Genomic DNA, 24610 nt, shown 5'->3' with positions numbered 1-24610 from the left:
AGAAAGCCAACCATATCCTGGGCTGCATCAAAAGAAGCGTGACCAGCAGGTCGAAGGAGGTGATCCTGCCCCTTTACTCTGTTCTCGTGAGACTTTACTTGGAGCATTGTATACAGTTTTTATGTCTCCAACATAAAAAGGACACGGAACTGTTGGAACAAGTCCAGAGGAGGGTCACGAGGATGATCAGGGGGCTCAAGCACCTCATGTAAGAAGACAGGCTGAGAAAGTTGTGTCTGTTTAGCCTGGAGAAGAGAAGGCTGCGTGGAGACCTCATAGCAGACTTCCAGTATCTGAGGGTGGTGAGGCCCTGGAATGGGTTGCCCAGGGAAGTTGTCACTGCTCCATCTCTGGCAGTGTTCAAAGCCAGGTTGGACAGAGCCTTGGGTGACATGGTTTAGTGTGAGGTGTCCTTGCCCATTGAAAGGGTGTTGGAAATAGGTGCTCCTAATGTCCTTTCCAACCATAACTATTCTGTGATTCTATGATTTTATAATTATTGTTACTCTTTCATTTATCCTAACTCATATTGGTAGTTCAGTCACATACCTCATCATTCCCTGAAATCTCAACAACCTCTTTGCAACTCATCTGTAAAATTTTCCTTTTAACTTCAGTTTACTGTTGATGCCTCTCTAAAGAATTTTGTGTTACTGTACATTAAGGCCATCCTATAAAAACACAATTTATTTTACTGCATTATAAAAGAATGCCAGTTATCCTGACACATCTGTGTTATCTGTGCAGTCCCACGGGAAATACTTGTGCGATAGAAGGGAATATGTTACAATTTGTTTGGAAACATTTTTACAATCACCAGGTGAGCAAGTAATTGCTGACATGAAAATGGTTATCTCTGTGCATTATCTCGAAGATGGAGATTACTCTGTGTTCACAGAGTATCAGTAACTGCTATCAAATTTCTTTGCCAGATCTACTAAACAGCTAGCTAAGTGAAGTAAGTAATGGAAATAGGAGTGTTCATATTTGAGGTAAGCTGCCAAGTTTTCACTAGGAAATGACGCTGTGAGCAGCTGACTTATTTTAATAACCAGATGTTGACCATGGCTTTTTACACAGGGAAGGCAGAACTGATTTTATGCTTAACCTTGTATCACCTGGCCTCGCTTAGAGCCTGACTGTATTAACTGCAGAATTGGGACTCTTCAAATTCAACAAGATTTCTCAAGGTCATAATCTAAATTACCAAAATCTTCTGATGAAGACTTGGATTTAATGAGAAAGATTGAGGAAAGCTGAGTGTCCCCTAGTGAGGGAAGACAAGAGTACTGGAACCTGGAGAGGAGTTTTTCCTGTTGAAAACAAGATACCATTCATGACTTCGGAAAAAGTAGATAGTGCAATGCAGGCAGATACTTCTTAAACCTTGAGCAGCTTTCTCTACCCCCTGCTGATCTGCCAGGGAGGGTTTTGTTCTCTCTCGCTCACTCTCTGAACTTACCAGTCTTCTTATGGCTCCCAGCTATGAAGTAGAAGGACTGAACTTACTCTTTTCTTACATGTTAACATGCTTACGGACTATTAGCACTTGGCTTCAAGAGGTAGCATGGTCTGCCTGAGGTTTTACTGCCTGAACTCTCATGTACATGGAGGATCACAGCTTATTTGCCAGGACTAACTGCATTTTCCCAGCAAAGATACAAAACCAGAAAATTCAAAGAAGAATGGTTTGGGGTTTTTTTGCTAAAACAAACAAAAAAAGTCTGTTATTTTTCCTCCCAAGAGAAACACAACAGCTATTTTGTAAAATAATTTAAAAATAAAAATCCAACAGCCCAGACATCTCCCCCAAAAAAGAGTGTTGAAAAATAACATTTGTCTCTGGGTAGAGTCAGAGGAGTCTAGTTTACTCCTTCTCCCCCACATACATATCCAATGCTCTAAAAAGCAACTTCCAAAACTATTTTCTATTGTTACTAGTTTTAATGGCCTTTTTTTTTTTTTTCAGTTGGATAGTTTTATTTCTTGTTTAAGGCAATTTTAAAGAAATCTTAAAGCTTTCCTCCCTTTTCCCATGTCTAATTATTCTGCATACACTTGTGATAGATCTAAAATTACATTTCTGCAGTCCTCTAACGGTATGTTGTTCACAACTGGTGATCATCCTAAGGTTTGTAATGCTACAAATAGAAATAGAGAAGTGATGCACATCCCTATTGTTATGATGTGCTGAAGAAACAAAATGCTTTCTTTTGTATTCTGTAAATGGACTGTTATCTTGTCCTTCAATACTCCAATGCTTTCCCTTAGTAAAAATATTTATTAGATAATTTTACAGCCGAATAACATTTGACCTTGGAACTGCTCATTGAAATCACTGAGGCAGGTTGATTTTTTGCAGCATCTATGCACCAAAAAGGCATTTTAGGCAATTCCAAACATGAGATAGCATGGCAGTAAGAAACACTAGTTTCTCAAAACATGAAAGAGCTTGTAAGCCTTACAGGCTTGTTATTTCTGTGTAAACTTCTAAATAAGTATTATACATTTTATCATAGCGGGAATCGTATGAAAAGCTTCCACAACTGCTGCACTAATAAGGAGATGTAGTGATCCTAAGAGTTTCATCACAGCAGAATATTTCTAGCAGTTTTGATATTTTATTAATTGAAAAATCTCTCCAAGGAATATCAGCACAGGTTCTTTTAAAGCCAACAACTACTGCTAAATGGACCTGTTTTTTATAAAAGCTAAGCTGAAACCTGCTATAAAGTCTCAAAAGCTAGAGCTTAGAAATCCAAATCCAGACCACACTGTGAATGTGTGGTCTGGGAGTACATCTTTTAAGCATCATGTTTTTATCTGCAGGTTGATTCTTCTCTGTCACTTCAAGCCTCTCCACCAAAAGCAATTTCACTGATACAGTTATCGGACTTGTACTAAACTCATTGATTATCTATTCATAGAATAAACCACCATATTAAATTCTGTTAGTATATTTAACAGCCAGATTAAGAATTTCAAAACACACTGATCTCAGAGCAAATCTGGTCTAGTCTCAGTTAATATCTCATGACAGAGAAGCGGCAGTGCAGACCCAGGACATTTATTTACACTAACAAAAGTCCTGGAAAGCAAAGATCTCAGTATTTTTCAAAACCCTGTAATCATATGTAAAAATATTTTCCCCCAGAGAAAACAAACACAGACTTGATCTCTGCCACCTGAGGTCTGTTCAAAGGTCAATACAGGCTGCTATTTCAGTTTTAAAATACAAAGTTATATAAAACACAATAATTGCCCCTACATGATATAAATTACAAATTAATTTTTGCTGATCATTATACACTTAATTCATTTTAGAGAACAACTCACTAGAGCATAAATGTCAATTTGATTATTATTTTTTTAACTAGGATTCAATTTTGCATTTCTGTCGTATTCTGAAAAAAAAAAAATCTTTGTAACTCAGTGGGATATTCATATGTACTCAGAAACTAATGAGGTATGGGAAATAGATACACTATCATAAAAGGAAAATTACTAAATGAGAAAAAAAAGATTTTAAAAGGATCTCTTGGAGTAAAAAGAACAATTTCATCACCAAATGGGACTGCTTTTTCACTATCTCTGTTCTTTTACCATCCCAAGTGGCCTGTTCATTTATGTAACTATTTTGGAACATTCTCCTCCTTTTACTGATTGAAAGAATCCTGTTCATTAAATGTCTTTGTAAAGTAGTGTTATAAGGAAAGCCCAAGTCGAGAACTTTATAAAGAACATTTGGAAAAAAATAACTGAGCTTATTTGCTTTTGGTAATTCTGTTTCACCTGTAGTAAATAAAGGGTTTGCTAAACCACTAACAAAGTGAGGGGAGCACAGAGCTGCACTGTTAAATAACACTTCCTCATTATTTTACCTAAACTGTGTAATTCTCATCTTGTGGCCTGAAAGCTCCTTTTCATTTGGAGCACTTCAGATAAACTGCCTGGTCAGTGCTTTCCCACACTTTGTTTGCCATATTCCAGTTCTTAATGAAGTCTGTGTTTGCCTTAGATTTGCCTGATTTCCAACTTAGTTTTGGTGGTTGCACAAGGATCAGATGGTTTGTATGAGCTGACCCAAAGGCACAGGTATTCAATGTTAACACATGCCCTGGTGTAACGACAGTGGGTGATCTCAACCTGGACAGGAAGGTAAACAGTGACCCTCCAGCAAACTGGCAGCAGTTGCTGGAAAAGTACTGTTACAGATGAATTAAAAATTCTCTTTAATTAAGAGCTGTATGTTTAGAGAAAGTTACTGAAAGATGTCTCTAAGCAGAGCAAGAAAAATACATATTCATATTTTGATAAGGCAATCAAGATGTTGGTGTTAATATTAGAGCAATAACTTTAATTGTATTTCAGCAAACGAATGGCAATTAGAAAACAAATTATCTCAGAGAAGCATGTCTGCTGCACAGCTTAGCCCCGAAGGCAAGCCAAAAGCTAAACCTTTTTCTTGAATTTTAATGCAGAAGATAAATAGGCACACCTCTGGAATTATTCTAAATGGAAATACCATAAACGGTTTAAAGTTACTCTGAGACACACATGTAAGAATTGCCTTTCCTCTTGAAGTGGATTCTTTGTTGCTGTAACAAACATTAGCATGCAAGAGTAAAATACTACTCTGTGCTTTAAAGATGGGGAAAATGGAACAGATGTTGGCCATGCTAATTAAAGAGCATATGTGATTTAACCATTGTGGTTTAACCCCAGCAGTCAAGTCAGCCCCACACAGCCGCTCACTTACTACTCCTGTGGTGGGATGGGCAGAGAATCAGAAGGGTAAAAGTGAGAAAACGTGGGTTGAGATAAAGGCAGTTTAACAGGTAAAGCAAAAGCCACATGCACAAGCAAAGCAAAATGAGGAATTCATTCCCTACTTGCTTGAATTCTCTTTCACCCAGATGACAGTGGCCGTCCTGCATATGACTTAGTGTGCCACAGGGTACCAAGAGATTGGATTTTCATCATTGCAATTGAGAGCTAAAACCTGGTGTAACACATCCAGATGTAAAGTTACCTCCTTCCAATAAAAATAAACTCGTGTTCCTAGCCGCTAGTGATTTTCCTTCTCTCAGGCCCACTCCCCAGAGACAGTATGCCCCATCCGTCAAGATCAAAGTCTGTTGTTATGATCCATTCACCTCACTGCTGTAGACCTTTCTGGTCTGTAGGATTTGGAGTAGACTATATTTTGCTAAATCAGAGGTGGTATAAACTGCTTGGCATTACTCAGCTCTCCATGGTTTTAATCATACTGTTTAAAAAATTTATCCAATCTTTTGATCAAGCTTGAATGGTTTTAATGATGCTGTTACTGAATCCACCCAGATTGCAACAGAACATTAAAGTTTTCAACCATCAAATTATACATAAATTATAAAAAGAAAGACTGCAACTGAGATCATCCTTAAAAATCTCCTCACTCAGAAAGGAATTCTGTGACAATTTCTCGTTGTACCTGAAATGCAACAGTCCAACTTCGTTCTACAAAGCAATTAAGTACCTCATTAACTTTAAGCACCTGCTTATTTCCCATAGCTTTGAAACCAGTGGGAGTTAAATGCTTGTTCCTGAATTTGTGCAGGAAAAACATGCTTGTTAAAACTTGCAAAAAGGAGCATTACCTCTGCTAATCTTGTTATAGACTGGTTTGATAAACTTTATGGTATTTAAGTTTCATCTTTGTTACACAAAGAATCAGACTGAGGCCCAAACCTGTCCTAACACTTAGTCTGTATCTTCAAATGATGCACCAGACATAAGGTGACTTTCTGTTTAGAATTTTAAATTATCCTAATCTACTCAACTACTACCAAAGGGGAGGGGGTAACTCAAGGGAAAAAAGTAATAGGAATCTTCTTGGTGAAGCTTATGCTGTTAGGAGACTGACCATAATATCTTCACCGAACATGATGTTCTAGCCTGGTGGTGGCCAGGGGTTTTACAGCGTTTTAAGCACGCTCACATATGATTCATCAGCCTCATGATATCTGTGTTCTCACTGGAGAAAGAGATGATGAAATACAAATGTAGGCTACAAAGATGTAATAGAGACTGTTCCAGAATATGTCATTTAAATTGGTGCTGATTTAAACATGTGCCTGTTACACATGGGTTGAAAGCAACTTTAATGCATTTTCTACCAGCACTAACCAAGGAGACATGAAGGGATTACAGTAAGGAACGGCTAAGAAACATCACTGTGAATTTCCAGCAATGGGACATACCTCTTAGGTAGAATGAGGTAGGGAAGAAGTTGTGAGAGCAGCCACAGCATGTGTACTCTTACCTGCAGAGGTAGGAAACAGCACTACGATGTACTTGGCAGAAAATGAAACACGCAGTGCTAACTCCCAGGGAGATACTTTTCTGATGACTTGGTGAGGAGCAGAGTGGTAAACTCACCAAACTACCCACAACCACCTTTACATTAACAAACGTATCTAAGGCTTGTATTTTACATTGTGAGCTTCATTGTGATGCAGCAGTGTGTGTATATATATATATATATATAAATATATCATCTTGATAAATAAGAGATGCCCTCTGGACTGCTGAACACTTCAAAGTACATACCTGAAACTTTTCTTTCCTGTTTCCTGAAATAACAGTATTTTTGATTGTCCTGGTTCTCTGAGTGCATTTTTTTTCCACAACACAGTGATTATAGTGCATTTCTCATAGCAGCTATTTACCTATACAACTGATCAGAGGATTCCTCGCTCGCACTTTTTCGTCTGAACAGTGAGATAAAAATCACGTCCTGGACACTGCTGCTTTCAGCTGGTGAAATCAGTGCTGGAGTGTACGACATATTGTTTGCTTGGCTACAGGAGTAGTTGCATAAGCCACAGTATCTTGCCTGCAGCACAGAGCCCTTTTTCACTAGCCAGGACTACAGCCATAGGCATAAAACATTGAAAATCTGGTTTATTGTTAATTTTTACCAGCATTATTGGAATAGTTTCACTTAAATCAATCCATGATGGATCAATGCCACCAAAAGTGAGACATTTTAATGTCATGTATAGCTTACAACAGTAATGTTTAAACTGTTCTTTGTTTAGCTTTCAAAATGTAAATTAAATTTTCCAGTAAGCTTTTCAAGCAGTACATTCTTTTAAAATGTATTGTGAAAACTACTTCTCAAATACGTCTGCATTGCTTTAATGACAAAAGACAGGAAAAAGCTGCTGAGAAGAATCTGAAAGGCTATTGGATTAAAATTCATGAAGGGCAGTTTCTCCCTTCAGTGCCAGAAGTAATTGCATATACAGTGAACATCAGAGCAGCTCCAGAAGTTGCAAACATACTGTAAGCAGGAATTCAAATGTGTTGCAATCCTTTGCATCAGCTTGTACCTTTCTACAACTAATCCATTGATTTTCTAGCCTTAAATTTGTGACTGAAGTGGTCGCATGATTCAGGTAACAATCTGGATGAAAAAAAAAATTAATTATTTCTGATGTTATATATGCTGTAAGAAATATGTCTGATTAAAATAGTGAAGTATTCGACCTGCTGATGTCACGTGGAAGAAGATCAACTGAGAAGAAGTCTTGTAGATATTCCTAAGCCACATGTTGAGTAGTGAAATATATTAAATACAACCATAGTTCACATTTTTCTGTCACTATAGTTTTAGTGACTTTTAAAATTTGACTGTGCAAATAGCCTGTAATGAGAACATCCGTTTCTATTTAGTCACTTGGCATAAAAACTTACTTTATTTACATCATAGTGTATTAAAATTCACAGGGAAGCTTCTATGACGAACACATTCCACCTTTTCCTTATTTTTAAAACCATTCTGAAAACAAATCCATCATATTTAGCATTTGTTCATGGTGCTCAACTGACAGGCCTAAATGTTACTCAGTGACAGAACTGTGCAAAGCAGATTGCTGCACTACTGTTGCATCAATTTTAAAGTCAAGGGGACCATTTCTAGTGTGGGAGATAAGTACTTTTTCCTGTGAGAGCTAAGCCAATTTCTCTTGCTGGGTTTGCCAACAAGCGTAACAGTACAGGTCAAGCAACGCAGGTCTGTTTTGAATATAAGAAAAGAGCCATATATAATACAAATTATCAATACAATCTAAACATAGGAATGTCGATACACATGTAGTTGTGTGAAGTATAACACATGAACACTGGGTGTTTTAAGGGTTTGCAACTTCTGGGTATAAGACATTCATAGTGTTTTTGAATATTAAAGGCAGCAACTACTTGTATTTCACAGTGAAGGAGAAGGCACCTCAAGCCTAATTATTTGAATTAGGTGCTTTTCTCGACTTTAATTAAATTAAATGATCTTTGAGGAATTCTATAAAGAACAAGATAGAGGGGAAAAAGGTAAATGAAGAAGTGGAATTTAACAGCATTTTATTACGTCTCATAATATCCTTTGACTTCAAATCTACCAGTAAAATTCTTTCTAAAAATGAAAATGAATTATTTTCTTAAAAGTTTGTTAATCATATCCTTTTTCCTGAGAGACTGATTAATTTTAGTCATCAATGGGATTGTTGAACTGCTTGATATCAGTCTGAAACCATGTAAGAAAAGAACATTAATTAGTTTCTTTCCAAAAAGCGGATGGAAAAGGCAATGTAATGATCTAACATAGGCAGGTAAAGGCCCTGATCTCATGTGAAATATCATTGCTGTCTTTCTTTTGCATGACTGTTAGTTAAAATTCTACTATTCTGAAAGTTACTTTGTGGCCTACATGGAACAAATTGATGGTTTCACTCTACTTCCCAGTGTTCAGGTGTCAACATCACAAGGATACTGTCAGAGCTGTCACTCTTTGATATATATGTTGTCAGGTTTATCAGGTAACAAAGATCTAATGGGCATGGGAACTGAATACTGCTCCTGACCCTAGGGGGACTGCTCCCTGAGACCCATATGGGAAATATTCTATGCAAACTTTAGTTTGCAGTAACACCTTGCAGACTTGTTCTGTGGAGAAACCAGATTATCTTCATCTCCTTTCTTGTTATATTCTCCCTATTTATTGCAGATAAAGCCTGCAAAGTTTTTGGTGAAAAAGCCCCTGTGGTTCACTGGAAAGGTTAAGAAGAGAATTAGAAGAGGGGTGATTGTCTGAGAGAGCTGTGCTGGCATGCATCTCTGTGTGTACGTAACATTGAAAATAAAAAGAACTTCAGCAGAATGCAGCACAGATTAGATGTTTGTGTGTGCAGAGAACACAGGAGAAGGGTTTCTTCCAGCCCTTATCCCTTTTCTAAATGTTAGGAAGGAAAGAAAACCTGGTGATGACATAGACCTATCATTAATACATACGAAATAATCATGCAAATGCTTCAGTAAATATATCTGGAGCATTTGAAGAGAAATGGAATGATGCCCTTGAGTCACACAAAGCACCCACATTATCTTTCTGAATATGCATCTATAGTGACAAAACTTGCCAATTAGTTATCATGGGAAGTGTATTGCGCCTCTCAGGTCACTTAGAAGTGTATGTAGTGTCTCTGGTGTACTATAATTAAGGAAGATAACACCATCAAAGGTTGAGATGTTGAAGGCAAAATATTGAGCCTTTTTTCAAGTAACTGAGTTTTATAAATCAGAAAATTCAGTTACTATAATAGGATGAATTTTAGCTTCTGTTACTATTCCCTTACAGAATATTCTTGCATTAAACTTTCTGAAAAAATGTTTTAGCAGCTAGAAGCTGAAATATTTTATACATTTCAAACTTAAGTAAAGAATAGGAAGATCAAAGGAAAGGCAGGAAAAAGTTGTTTCCTGGACAACACAGAAGTAAGCAAAGCCCTGCGATGACTAATTCAGCAATCTCTCCAGACAGCATTCTCATACCCCATTACATGGAAAACAGCCATACAGACAGATGTTGGTGTTGACAAAGTACATTTATTCTAAGAGTGACATCCATCTTCTGGCAAGCATAAGAGATGTGTGACTACATCTGTCACTCCACTAAGGGAGCATACAGGCATAGGACAGAAGAAAGAGCTGCCATAAAATCAAATGTTAATTAGTGCACAGAGTCCTATTTGAACCATTCAGAAGTCTGTATTTCGCAAACCTTTAGGATTAGCCTCTCACAGGTCCCCCTGAAAGCAACAAGGGCTGTGCACTTGGTGTCCGTGAGGGAAAAAAGACACATCAAATACTGGTGCTTGAGTCTGACTGTTATCCATGGACCCTCAAATCCCTGACAACAATAAACATCCACTATCTACATAACCACACATACAAACACACAGAATCACAGAATCACAGAATCCCAAGGGTTGGAAGGGACCTAAAAAGATCATCTAGTCCAACCCCCCTGCAAGAGCAGGGTAACCTACAGTACATCACACAGGAACTTGTCCAGGCGGGCCTTGAATATCTCCAGTGTAGGAGACTCCACAACCCCCCTGGGCAACCTATTCCAGTGCTCTGTCACTCTTACAGTAAAGAAGTTCTTCCTGATGTTAACGTGGAACTTCCTATGTTCCAGTTTACACCCATTGCCCCTTGTCCTATCACTGGATATCACTGAAAAAAGCCTAGCTCCATCATCCTGACACCTACCCTTTACATATTTGTAAACATTGATGAGGTCACCCCTCAGTCTCCTCTTCTCCAAGCTAAAGAGACCCAGCTCCCTCAGCCTCTCCTCATAAGGGAGATGTTCCACTCCCTTAATCATCTTTGTGGCTCTGCGCTGGACTCCTTCAAGCAATTCCCTGTCCTTCTTGAACAGAGGGGCCCAGAACTGGACGCAATATTCCAGATGCGGCCTCACCAAGGCTGAGTAGAGGGGGAGGAGAACCTCTCTTGACCTACTAACCACTCCCTTTCTAATGCACCCTAAGATGCCATTTGCCTTCTTGGCCGCAAGAGCACATTGCTGGCTCATGGTCATCCTCCTATCCACCAGGACCCCCAGGTCCCTTTCCCCTTCGCTACTTTCCAGCAGGTCAACCCCCAACCTGTACTGGTACATGGGGTTGTTCTTCCCCAGATGCAAGACTCTACACTTGCCCTTGTTAAATTTCATCAAGTTTCTCCCCGCCCAACTCTCCAGCCTGTCCAGGTCTCGCTGAATGGCAGCACAGTCCTCTGGTGTGTCAGCCACTCCTCCCAGTTTTGTGTCATCAGCAAACTTGCTGAGGGTGCACTCAGTTCCCTCATCCAGGTCATTGATGAAAATATTAAACAGCACATGCGCATGCTTGTTGTTATGCCTATCAGTGTATATACACCTGCCTTCAACTCTTTATAAAACAACTGGAAAACAGAATTCTTATGTTAAACTTCCCAAATAAATGAAATGCAAGGATCAGATGAACATTAATCAACTGTGCTTCTAGAATTAATATATACTCATTGGTACAAGTGAAATACCAAGCTGATTTCCAGTAATACCATTAAATAATACAATATTTGTAGAGTTCACTCAGAGCTCTGAGACATACAAGACTAATTTATTAATATATCCCTCATTTTGCAGCTTAGCAGTTGACCTTTTTGTGCTACCATTGCCTGCACTCAGGTTTTAAATGTCTCCAGGGCACCTGGAACAACTGTCAACTGGAGTACTTAAAAAAAGGAAAATAACTGTTTGCATATTATATAGTTAAATGTGTTCTTCCATGAATATGTCTTCAAATGTTACTTTACTATAATCTCGATATAACGCACATGCGTAAGTATATTTCCTGACTTCCCTGACTAGTTGGCTTAACAACTGTGAGTCCTTTATAATGTAACTGTGTTATGTTCTCTTCTCCTTACTGGGTCCTGTTGCCTTGGGTGAAGGTGAAAAGGAAATTGTCACTTTCTCAACATCAAAATATAATTTAAAATATTTAATCCCAAATGTTTAACTGTATCTTAAAACAAGGCAATAAAACATGTTTATATTAATTGCTAACTCCTTTTCATACTTTTGCTACAAATGTTCTGATCTTTTATCAGGTTTTGGAATCTATCCATGTAACACGTCTGCTCTTCGAATAATCCAGCTTCCACAGATGCAAATCTGATTTATTTCTGACCATATATGTTGACCATCAGAAAAGATACTCTGTGAGGTCATGCATTTGCTTTGAAGTGCATACAGTACAAGTAAAACATATGAAGTTTTTATGGTGTTAAGTAATTATCAGCTTAGAAGTTATAAATTGAAATCAGTCAACTGTATGTTTGATGCATAGGCAAAAGCACAAATCGGTGTTTTGAAGGCAGAGGTTTCCTGGCTAAAATAAAGCAAAGCTGATGGGCTTGGTAGGACAGCCAACTTATACCTATCATCCATAGCTACTGCCAGAAGTGTGCTGTGAGATACCAGGTATGATCATCCACTCAATTCACAGCAGGAATACTGATGGCAACATGGCTCCAAGATAATAAATTAGTAATAACCTCCATTATTATCTCCCCAAACTAAAAGTAAGAATAACTTTTCTGCCAGAAGGAGATATGAACTAAATGTAGCACCATTAGTTTGTTCTGATAAATTGATGTTTTAATGGCAGTTTCTGTACATTTTGTCTTCATTGTATGAACTGCCAGTTACCTAACAGTCTTTGCTTCAGTATTTCATGGCTTTTATGCAAATACTTGATGTTAATAGCTTTATTTTTTTTTTCTTGGTTTGCTTTGTATGTTTTTTCTGAGTTGCATTATGCAGTCATTAAAAATTTATAGCCAAAATAAAAATATTTCAAATTGGAAACCGTACTTAAAAATTAATGTTGTTTTAGCAAAGGACTGTTTCCCATAATTTCATAAATACAGAAGAAACTTCATAAGGGAATGGTTAATCAGCTGGAGACAGCATTTATCTGTGCCCTTTATACATTTGGTGCATTTGGTAAAAATCCTTACAGTTCCTTAAGCTGCATAGGATTGCGCACACAGGCTAGAAAGTACAAAGATGGCACAAAGCTATCTTGTCCTCTGTGCTCTGTGCTGCCAGCTGGAGGCACAGCACAGAATTCTCTTCCAGTCACACTTCTTAAGAGAACAGGAAGTAGCTTACTACAAAATCTTGTGCTTTGGACAAATTGCAGTTTCAGTTTGTGGATAACAACAGTAGCTCTACTAAGAAAACTATTCAGGATATCCAACAGAGAAAAGAGCAATAAAGGCTCTTGTTTCAAGAAACTAAAGAAAAACCCCACATATTGTACTAACTGGATTTACGTGAGGCACAGAGACAAGGCTCCCTGATTCCTCACTATTTCTCTTTTATAGATGGACAGCAAATCCATCAGTCTCATACAATCAGAGGATCTAATTGTCACAGCTGCACTTCCTCGCTGGTAGAGTTGTTAAAGGGATTCACTGTGTACTTTAACTGGTGTACGTTAAAAAGTATTTCTAAGAAGCAGAGGTGTAGAGCTATTCACCACACTGAAAAGTAAAAAGTGCAATAATAAAGTACAGTGATTATCCCATTGCTGATTTTGAATTCTTAACTGGTCACAGGTTTTTCTAAGTAAGTACATGAAAATCTTCATAGTGATGGGGGGAGAGGAAAAGAGAGAAAAAAGAGCCAGTGACAGGGAAATAACCATGAAAAGGAATGGGTATGCAGAGATGACAAAACCAACTGAAGATGGCACCACTGGAGTCAGGTACCTTACTTAGAATGGAAAGGGTTTTACCTTCCTGAATTCCCTGCCATCATCGTGACTTCATTTTTTATCCTCTTAAATTATCCTGAGCTCAGCAGAGAAAATGGCAGCTGAGATTCTTCTCATGAGTAAGCTTAGATTAGGCAAATTATGCATCCCCCTATTTTTACAAAGGATCTGCTTCAAATTCAATCCACTGTGTGATTTCTAGTGAGTTTAACATACGATTATGAAAGTTCAGCTATTCCATTTGGAAACAGGCCAATTTGCATTCCTTGTACTTGCACATAGTTCTACTTTGCAGTCTTCACATTTCACTGAGGTGGACTTCTTTGCATCTGCAAGTCAGAGCGCCACTGATTAATGAAATTCTCTCAAGTACATAGTGAATATCAAACAAAAGTGTGTACCCTGTTGATATTGATTTAGAACTGATGATCTCATTAGAAAACCCTAATTCTCAATATTACTTTGGTTTACAGAGTCTTCATTTTAAAAAAGCTGATTGACCAACTATTTCAGCCTCATGACTGTCTTCTCTTATTACTAGATGACTGCTTTAGTCTTTGAGCATTTAAAATGTCATTAATCCAAATGCTAATGAAATTGATATGATATTAAATAAATTATAAAAAGTAAATTAATATTAGGTAACTTGATGCAATGTGCCATCAGGTTTTAAAATGTGCTTGCAGTCAGCACATTTAAAATGCAAAATTAAAACAGTGCTCCTTAAAAAAAAAAAAAAAAAAAACAGGAAGATTTTAGAATTATTTTCTTATTTAAACTTTGATTCATAGTGAAAACAGTAGGGAAAATACATATTATTTAGTTTTGGTTCAGCTAGCTTTTATACTGCTGCTATTTTTCACCAAACCATATGTATGTGAAGATGAATTTTAAACACAAGAAATGGCCTTAGAAATGGAACACATACCTAATGTGTTGTGGGTGGAGGTTGATGCCCTATTTAACTGCAAGTGAAGGAGATCAGACTTAGCCCTTTCCTCTATTTCAGACTGCAAACCCCCACAGATTATATACAAATATGTATTATTTTCTATTCTGAGTACATAAACCTCCTTTCAGCTATATTATCTAGCCTGGCCCATTTAGCTTTCATATCTCTTACAGTTTTTCCGTGCTCTTATTTTGTAAGTGGTTTTGCAGTTTCTGTATTTGCAAACAATCCTGTTGAACAGGTCTCAGTTCTGAGCGGCCAATATGCACTACTATAATAATTTACAGCTCATAGAGATGGTGGCACAAAACCAGCATTTGCTGAAAGTTTTAGAAAGAATACCCACATTCTGAAATGCATTTATTTAGCAGGGTTTCAAATAAAAAAGCCAGTTGAGAAATCAGTGTATATCCACCCTCCAGCATCTATCCATCTTGCATCCTGTGGATTTTAAATCTGAGACATGAGAATAAGTTTATTCATTTTTTAAAATCTTGGATAATGAAAACTGAGCTCTTGCAGCTACACTGTTAAAAGCTTTTTCACTTTTATCATCACTAGAAAATCCTGCATATCCTTAGTGCTTGCGTTTGCGGTTTCTGTGCTATTTACCTTCCTTCTCAGATTTTCTTTCTGTATCCAGGTCATTGTCTAAATAGCTCCTTTCTGCACCGTTGTCTTGAATGTTAAAACAATTGATGTGGACTTCTGATTCTTTTAAAATGCCTCCAGTGCCTGATGATTATCATTTTCAGTCTTCCTAATGAACAGTTGCTAAAAACAATGCCTTTCTGGCAATGATACTTATCTTATTATCACTGCCATTTGTTTCTCATTCACTGGCTGTACCAGCTTTTTAGGCTTTTTGTGCTCACCTTCCAGCCCGTCAAAAGCCTGGCTTTCTCCTGTTCTGCTGTCTGCCAACAAATCTGTCAACCTAAACTATCAGCTGAAGTGTTCAGCTGAGGAAGTTTGGGGCGGGGACGGACGGGGGGGACGGGACGGGGGGGATGGGACCAAAACACACAAAAAAAACCCAAAGGGTCACAAATTTTAAGCACACACACACAAAAAAAGGGGAGAGCCACAATCTGTATCCAAAAAATGAAGACTCACACTTTTGCTCCTGAAACAATGAATGCAGTGTGCCAACTTTAGTATTTGGCTCTTCAGCTATCAACTTCACACCAAATGGCTACAGTTGCACCAAAACAGAGCTGCGAGAATATTATTTGGGTGAAATTGTGAAAGAAAGAAAATTGTGTCTGATAAAGGTGAAAGTGCCCTGCAGAAAACAACGGTGCACAGATTATTACTATGTAATGATGACAGCCTTAACAAAAATCATTGGTAACAATACATCAGGAGTGACCCCAGCTCAGCCAGAAGAGCAAACAATATACAGATTGATGAGAAAATCACTTGTTAGAGAAAAACAGTGCCTGTTTACAGAATCTGCACCTTTTGTACTACAACAATTTGCTTGCAGTTGATCTTTCACTTCTAATCATTAGAAAAAACTTCTCTTAGCAGGACAAAAGCATGGAAAAAGTCTGTGGAAATCCTGGGTCAAGCTTGGTTTCAGTTTAAGAATTAATAGGAACAGCCTAATGTAAGCTGTTCTAAGTGTTCAGACAGTTTGGCTGACAGAATATGTTAATGAATCAAAATTAAACTGCAGTGGATTAGCTTCTGAAAAGCAGACCGTGACCAGTATTTGTGCAGGTGAGTAATTCTGATGGTAGTGATGATTGCTTGTTCAACCTTGCCATGTACTGAGTGTTTTGTTTTGTGGAGTATAAATATCTAGGAACTTATTTTAGAAGAGTAGAAAAGCAAAAGAAATAACTGAACAGCCCTATCTTCCTTCCACTAGGATTGAGAAGGGATTCATTGTAAGTACCTTGTATAGTAATGAGGCCCCAAGAAAAGCAAGACTGCCACTGGTAGCAAGCCTCCCGGAACAGCAGTGCAAAGGCTTAGTAGACAGAACTCACAGCGTGAAATGATGAAATGGTTCCTGCTGCTCGGAGGCAATACACCCACAGCAGTAACTCTTGATGTGGTGTAACCCAGCTTGGTATTTTTTAACGGAACTGATAAATGATGATAAACAGGGGGCTTTAAAGATAATTTTCCTTGATGGGGAAAAAAAAATCAATAAAAAGCCAATCATACTTGGCTATGAAAACACTTTATTTCATTTTATTCTACTTTTTTTTTTTTTTTTTCACTGCATTTGTTCCCAAGTGTCTTGTTTCAAGTATTTTTGATGTTTTGCAAGACTATCCACAAGGGGTGACATGATGAGTACAGGGAGAGCATAACTAAGTGATGTGTAACAAGGTAATAATCATAAAAAGAAATTTTTAAAAGAATATTGCACAGAGCAGAGATAGTTTGAAATGGCACTGCAGAGAGGAGGAGTAGTAGTGAGAATATTCAGAGATTACAAGGTGCAAGTATTTCAGTTCTGAAGAGGCTGATTTCAGAACACTAAGGCATTGCCAGTTACACCGAGCTGAGAATAGGGGTAACCAGCAAATGCAAATCACCGCAGAGACACCCTGACACAAAGCAAAAGCTGGGGCACAGCCACCACATGATACAAAGCTGCTCCACATTGTAAGGGGATGCTATTCGATTCACCTTGGAAGCAAAGTATTCAATTTGCTTTCCTAAGGAAGTAACATCTTGCATCATGCTTTTATCCAGAGTAACAACAAATTACAACTAAAAGAGAATTATCTCTGAAATTTTAATCATTATTTAAAAAAAAATGTTACTACACAGTTGTAGCTGGAAGTCTGGAGTGGTAGACTTCAAACAGTTAATGCATTTGCTCCGTGTTTTCAGTGGAGCGACTCAAAATGGAGAAAGCATGCTTCTAAAATCCAGTGCTGGCAAAGGGTAGTATTTCATACAATCATGGAATCACAGAATGGTTAGGGTTAAAAAGGACCTTTCATTATGCATGCACTGCTGCAGTGTCCTCAGAGAACACCGGCACAAGTATTTGCAGTGATTCAGAAGGATATGCACTAACAATTGGCAAAGTCTGTTACGTGCAAGTGCATCCTCACTTGTTGCAAGCTCCTGTTGCTGTTGCAGTGTTTCTTACTCTGGCATAAATTGCTTACACACTAAGAATTAAGATTACTCTGATTTGTATGAACTTGTTCTTCCTTTTTAATCTACTTTAAAACTATCACAATCTCATAGTGGACATATTTTGCTTTTTTTTTTAGAGGATGTTGTTGGTAAAGTTCCAACCCTACTATTCCATGATTCTATGATGACACCCGTTCCCTAGAGTGGTTCCAACACAGTGGTTTTCCTGGCTAATCAGTACAAGAACAACACAACAGTGAAAGAATATTTTCTATTTGTCTTTTTTATAAGAATTAATTGACATCTAACAAAGTAAAAAAGCCTTAGCACTGTCTAAGAGATGATGAGCATCAGATAAATGTAAGCAAAGCTTTGTTCTGTTTAATTTCCTTTAAAAGTGCATCTAGTTCACGTGTGGGCTAGCTGTCCTGTCTCACAGATGGGAGGAATAGAGCAAAAGCAACATGTAAGAATGAAACCAATTACTTGTTAGTGTTGACCAAACACTCCAAACATCTATCATTAATCTGTCCTTATCACTGCTTTTCTCAGAACACCAGTAGCTAACAGGCATGAGGTTTAAGTTAAGTTCTGCCGATTGAGGGCAAAGCTTGAATCTACAAGAGATAAAAATGTCTCAATGAACCTATTTTGATTTCTGAGTCTTCATCCATGGGCAAATTTTAGAAATAATGAGGTATCACAAAAAAGATTAATTTAAATATTTGCTTTAAACATTGCTTTTTAGTAAATATATTTACTGCTTATTAAACTGTGACAAAAAGAGTGCAATGAAGCAGGATAACTGGAATTGGGGAAATAATAACAGGTGTCAGAATACACTGATATGGGCATTGCCTGGTACTAGATTTTACGTATGTCTGGTAATACTGGTTTTGAAGTCAGTTTAATAAAGACATTTTTGCTGCTATTTTTCAATTTTATTGTATTATGATTATAGGGAAAATATTAATAAAACAGAAGGAACCCTATATTCCTCCTTGGTCTCATTTGGGTGTTGTATGTTCTCAGAAGAACACATCTTAGCATTTAGCTGATGTCAGAAATAAGACATTCTCTCTATGATTACAGCAGCACCACAAATGTACGAGGGCATATTTGCATGCTTTGCATCTTCTACTACACAAATATAATAGCTCAGAAGAATATGGCCTTAAGTGATTTTTAACCCCATTCATCAAATGCTAGTTTAACATCAAAGTTTCATGCTACATTAATATCCTAACTGACAAATTTAAGAGACAGGCTTTACTATGAGTTTGTCTTTAAAGCAATGCAAGAAAGGATTAATTTTGTCATTCTTCAGAAGCGAGAGAATATGATTTCTAATATGCTCTTGGTGAGATGAAGAGGAAAGCAAGCATACCACACATTACAATGACTTGAATGACTTGACAGCTGTTAGCTAAACAATACAACATTAATTTTCAACATTTTTGCACATGGCTGGGTGAGAGATCCCTTAATCCCAGTTCCTATTCTACTTCTGCTCATTGTTGCTGTCTCCTTTTGTATCACTTATTATAATCAGTTTCTGCTGCATACTCCCTTTCACCTTATTATTGTTGCAAAACTAAGGTACTAGGTTAATTTAGACTTGCTTCCCCGGGGTACGTTAAGATGGATTTAAGTACTTTATTGAGACAGTCTGACTTCAAAAGCTGCTTTATCAGTTACTACCAGAGAGAGAGAGAGAGACCCATCCATAACAGCAGTAAACTAACCATAAATTCTCATATTCTATATGCTGAGTGACTTTCAAAAGGAGAACTATTGATTTTGTCATTTATGAATGGATTTAGTCAAATTAGTCTTTTCATTGTGCAGAATAAGACAGCATTGTGATTAGGAATTAAAGGATAAAACTGTGTGGAACAAATGGAACTGCCATTTTTGGGATCCTCAGCACAAATTCAATAAGCTTTAGTTATGCCACCCTGATCATTTTGTTCATGACCAGCTACTCTCCGTATTCTGATTATCTTCAAAGGAAAGGAAAAGTGGCCTCTGCCTTCAAAAGGCACTTTGCTTTCCAGAAGACTTAACCTTTCAAAGAGCTCTCATGTCTCTACCTCTGAAAGAGCTAATAACTTGTTTGACAAAATAGCGTAAGTATTTACAGACATACTTGAAATCAGACAAAGATTACACAGTGAAATAAACAGAGAGACTGTCACTGTCAACAATAAATTAAGTTTATGCTAAATACATGAATGTTTGGAGTGTAGCAGGCATCACTGAGCATTGTGCTACTCAAGCCTCTGAACTTTTCCAAACACAGTAAGCACTGATAGGCCCCGGATACCTTTTTCTGAAGAGCCACTCCAGATGGTTATTACAATAGCTGGGCTGTATTGCTGGAAACAACAAGGCTAACACTTCTGTCCTGATTTTCATCCCGTTTGTCTGGTGTCTGGCATGAACATACCAGCTCACAACTGTATAGAGAATACAGGGTCAAATGAAAAGCCAGTGCGGAGGAGTAGTTGTGTAGTATGGTGTTTTTAGGAACAAAAATTGGTATGTAAAGAAAGCTTAGGATGAAAACATGAAGTATGTTAACCAGCCCAGTATTTGGTACATCTTAATTCTTTAATTGAAAGCTTTCTGCAGCTAACTTTGCTATTTTGATGGATTTTCAGTTTCATTCACAATTGCAATGTTATTTTCTAACCACTCCTGTGTCTGATTTTATTTTGTATTTTACATGCTACAGCAGATATTACAAAGCATATGCTGCATCTGCACTCTGAAGATGGCTCCTATGCGTTCATATATTTGCTTGGAAGAACGGACTACTTGCATTTTGAAATCCTTAATACTAATTCTGAATTTATTATAGACCTAAAATATTAATATATTTGACTTGCTATGCTATTTCAAGAGACGCCAGAAAGAAAGAGAAAACAACTGGATTTCTGAATACAGAGTATTTCAGTCTCAGTTCCCCTTTACTTTCAGGAAGATATTGTGTATATCTTACGTATCTGATGTATGCCTGCGAAACAGGTTCAGTGCTTCTGGCTGGCTTCTGTATGAACAGTTATGCCAGTAATTCCAAGAAGCTGAAACAGCACAGAAGCTATGCTCTATGCAGTGTATAACAAATCTGCTGTGCCCCGAAAGCATTGTTTAATGCAGATAGATAGAAAGTAGCTGTACGTTACATACACAAAGTCACATACTTCTCAAAAGCTTTGGTCTTACTGCATGTGTAGTATGCAACACATCTTTCAGAGTAGGAAAACACCATCAGTACCTTGTAAATATGTTGCAGTTTTAAAAAATGTATTTGAAAGAATCTTTTTAGAGAATTCCAAATCAAAACAAAACCCAGATATTAATCACATAATGACTTTTTTTCCAGTAACGGCCAAGTGTTAGGTGCAGATTCTGTCCCCATTCCAGACATGGTGAAGGGAAACTGAAATTTTTGCCAACACATTCAGGCTTAACCACTGACTGTTAAATGAAATTACTGATGGGGAGATAAGAGACAAAAGACTTAAACCTTGGCAAGATGTGGCTGCTGGGTTCTTAGACTCTACAATGCTAAAATGTTTACCCAGGCTCCTGGCTTCAGTTACTAAATTTTAACACTGGTTACATGACTTCTGCAATCTTATACAGCACATGCATGGTAGAGCCAGGCAGAGAAACCAGAAAGGTCCCTTGGCTCAGGCTTTTTAAGACCAATAACCATTATGTCCTAAGTACAATGCAACCTTGCCCTACAATTCAGTGGGTGTAACAAGCCTGATTAGGAGCATACACATTGGATATTTCATGGCTAAGTAAGCAATACATTAACTATAAAATTTATGATCTGCTAAACACAGGAGATGATTATTTAATATTAATATCTTCATCTTCCTCAGATGAACCATGTTAAAATGAATGAAGTATAGCTATTCCCACCAAAGGATAATGTGATTAAGTTACTCAAATATCTCAAATAAATGGATAGGGATGTGAAATGGAAAAAAAATGGATGTGGAGGTAGGAAGCTGTCAGAAGTCACTAGGAGTTTTACTGTTAATCATGACAGGAGTGGAGTAGGGCCCACTATCTCAACGTAGTCTGAAGATGAGTGATCTTTTATATTAAAAGAACAGGTAACCTTCTTGACACAATACCAAACATAATATCAGATTAAAAAAAACAGAAAAAAAGAAAACCCAGTGATGCACAGCCATGCCTATGCAGAACAGGAATATAGTACAGGCTTAATTATAACTATATTCTTGGGCATTGAGTCTTAAGTAGATGCAGAAATTTAAACACAATGATGTGCTTCACTCAATAAGAAGAAAAGGGAAGAAAGTAGCTAAGGTATCAAGCAGAGGGAAGAACACAGTGATTTGAGATTTAAGTAAGTATAGCATAATACAAATATTAATTGGGCTCTTTCCTATCTTCAGTGTATTAATTGTTTAACAGAACAGAATAAAACCTATCCTGTATTTGTCTTCTAACATCACACACCATTAGTCAGAGCAGGTGCGTTTGAGACATAAAGTAATTATGGAAAATAACAACAACCAATATACTGAAGTTTGTGTAATTTAGGCAGAAATATATAAAGACACGATTTTAGCTGGTTCATCAGAGCAATTCTTAATTGTAACATTTATATGGAAAGAGAGCCACTGCTCCTGTTGCTACTGCAGCTTTTGTTTATATCATGTTATCTGTGTAGGAAGGATGTGCATAATGTTCTCAAGCCCTATGGTAAGTTAGAAACTACTGCGAACATACACTTGAGAGCATTTTCAGGAAGATAATTTTTCAGTCTCCTACCAGAAATTGTCTCTGGAAGATATCACTTCTTTTGTTGCTGAAAAAAGTAGCTTTTTAGCTATACAGCACAAATCTCTTAGACTAGGAGTTATTGTTCAAATGCCTAAGCCAAGGGGATTTTAATCATCAACTTTAATGTGTTTAAGAACTGAGGCCTAAATAATTATGCCTTTACTATGGCTGGTAAATTGTGTAAGCTAAACTGTTGTGTTATTCAAAAATTACCTGCAAAGAAATAAACTACACAATCTCTAGCATCATCATTTGGAATATCAAAGGCATTTGTGCAGCAGGTTTGTTTATGCAGCAGTAATTTTGCTTTCCTTTTTCCCTTGCTATTAACTAATAATGCTAAGCGAAATGTTCTCTCAGAGAAAAAGAGCCAGCAGTAAACAAATGCTACACCCTCAGAGGCTTATGTTTTCCCCTGTGAAAAGCAATGTATTAGATAATGTTATATATTTATAATAAAAGATACCCCAAAATACTACTGCATACGACTTCTGGAAGGAAGAGAAGATTTAGATGTTCTGATAAATGTACATACATATGTGATTAAAAAAAGGCACTCTGAAAACTGATGATTTGCTGAACTGGAAAATCCATTTAAAGTTATGCAACTGAATGACAGATCTGAGGTTCAGAATATTATCCAGATTATTATTTTAACACTGGAGTTTAAATTCTGGTTTCTTTGTATTGCTAACTTAGTCTTTGTAAAACTCTATTTACAGCCGACATCTGAAAACTGATACAGTGAAAATGAAATCTTTTCTTCAACTTTTATGGTAATTTCCACATTTTTCTGATGTGCTGTCCCTCCCAAAATAATTCACTCACTGACAAAAGCTATTTGAATAATCTTTATATATACAAGTTTCTTCAGAATGGAAACTAAAGAATAAAGAAATGAGCTGAATACCTAAGTGCAGTTGGAAATATTAGAATGCATGAAGATTACATTATTCACTGCAGAAGTTTTCACCATTAGAAAGAATTCCTCATCAGGAAAAACTGATCCTGAGCCTGGAATGCTACACATTGAGTACAAGACATTTATTGTCAAAGGTCTATAAATATATTTCGCATTACTCTTATTAGGACCAAAGGAAACAAAAGCAATTATTGCATCTTAATTAAGGGTAAACACTGGTAGGCATATGTTATCTAAAGAATAGCTGTGTGTCTGAATATGAGTAGATCTAATCTAAAATGAGGGCTGAGATTAGCCAAAATCCTCTAGACATTATCTCTGTGTAGGACTAGTTTGATAATCTTGTTCTAAGGCTAAGATCAATGAAACCTTAAAGAAGGATTTAGTGATGCTCATATGATTTTCTCTTTTTGATAGATTGTTAGGTGAAAAACATATTAATAGGAATACATTATAAAGTTTCTTGATGGCGCACTCACACTACGTGTAATACCCGTACTGTAGAAATAAGTTGTGAAACAATCCTTTATTAATGTATGAAACACTTTTTCATATTGGTAGTGCTACTTCAGATGCCCAGGAAATGTGAATCTTTCTGAGTATAGGACACGAAATTTAAATTGCAAAGAAGGGAGATTTGGGCAAAGATTAAAGCTAATGAATATACTGAAATCTGTCTCAGCTGGATGAATCTTATCTAAAGATAATATCTTTCTTCATATGCTTTCAAACACCCCATTGCGTTAGTGACACTTCTATCTCTTGATGGAGTATTTTCTTTAGCAGCAACTGGGTTATATACAATTACTGTCCACATACTATAAGCCTCTGCTGAAACACACTCGATTCAGCTATGTGAGAGAATAAATGTTCTTGGCATTTTTCAAGGTCTTTTCATCCCAAATAATCCAGGAATAAAACAGAATCTGCAGATAATCTAACAGTCATTGAAAAGGGGAACTGTTGGCATAAAATAAAATAAAATCCCAAACTCCCTCTTTTTTTTTCCAGGAATATGTAAAAATCCTATTTTACAGCAGGACTTTTACATGACAGTCAAGTACTACTGAACTACTATGAACTGTTTGTATTCCTAATTTGAGTAATTCTAAATAATTATTATACATTAATACCACAGAT

Source organism: Lathamus discolor, chromosome Z (genome assembly GCF_037157495.1).
Source record: "Lathamus discolor isolate bLatDis1 chromosome Z, bLatDis1.hap1, whole genome shotgun sequence".
Taxonomy (NCBI): Eukaryota; Metazoa; Chordata; class Aves; order Psittaciformes; family Psittacidae; genus Lathamus; species Lathamus discolor.
The sequence above is the reverse complement of the archived record's forward strand: the minus strand, read 5'-3'. Positions refer to the sequence as shown.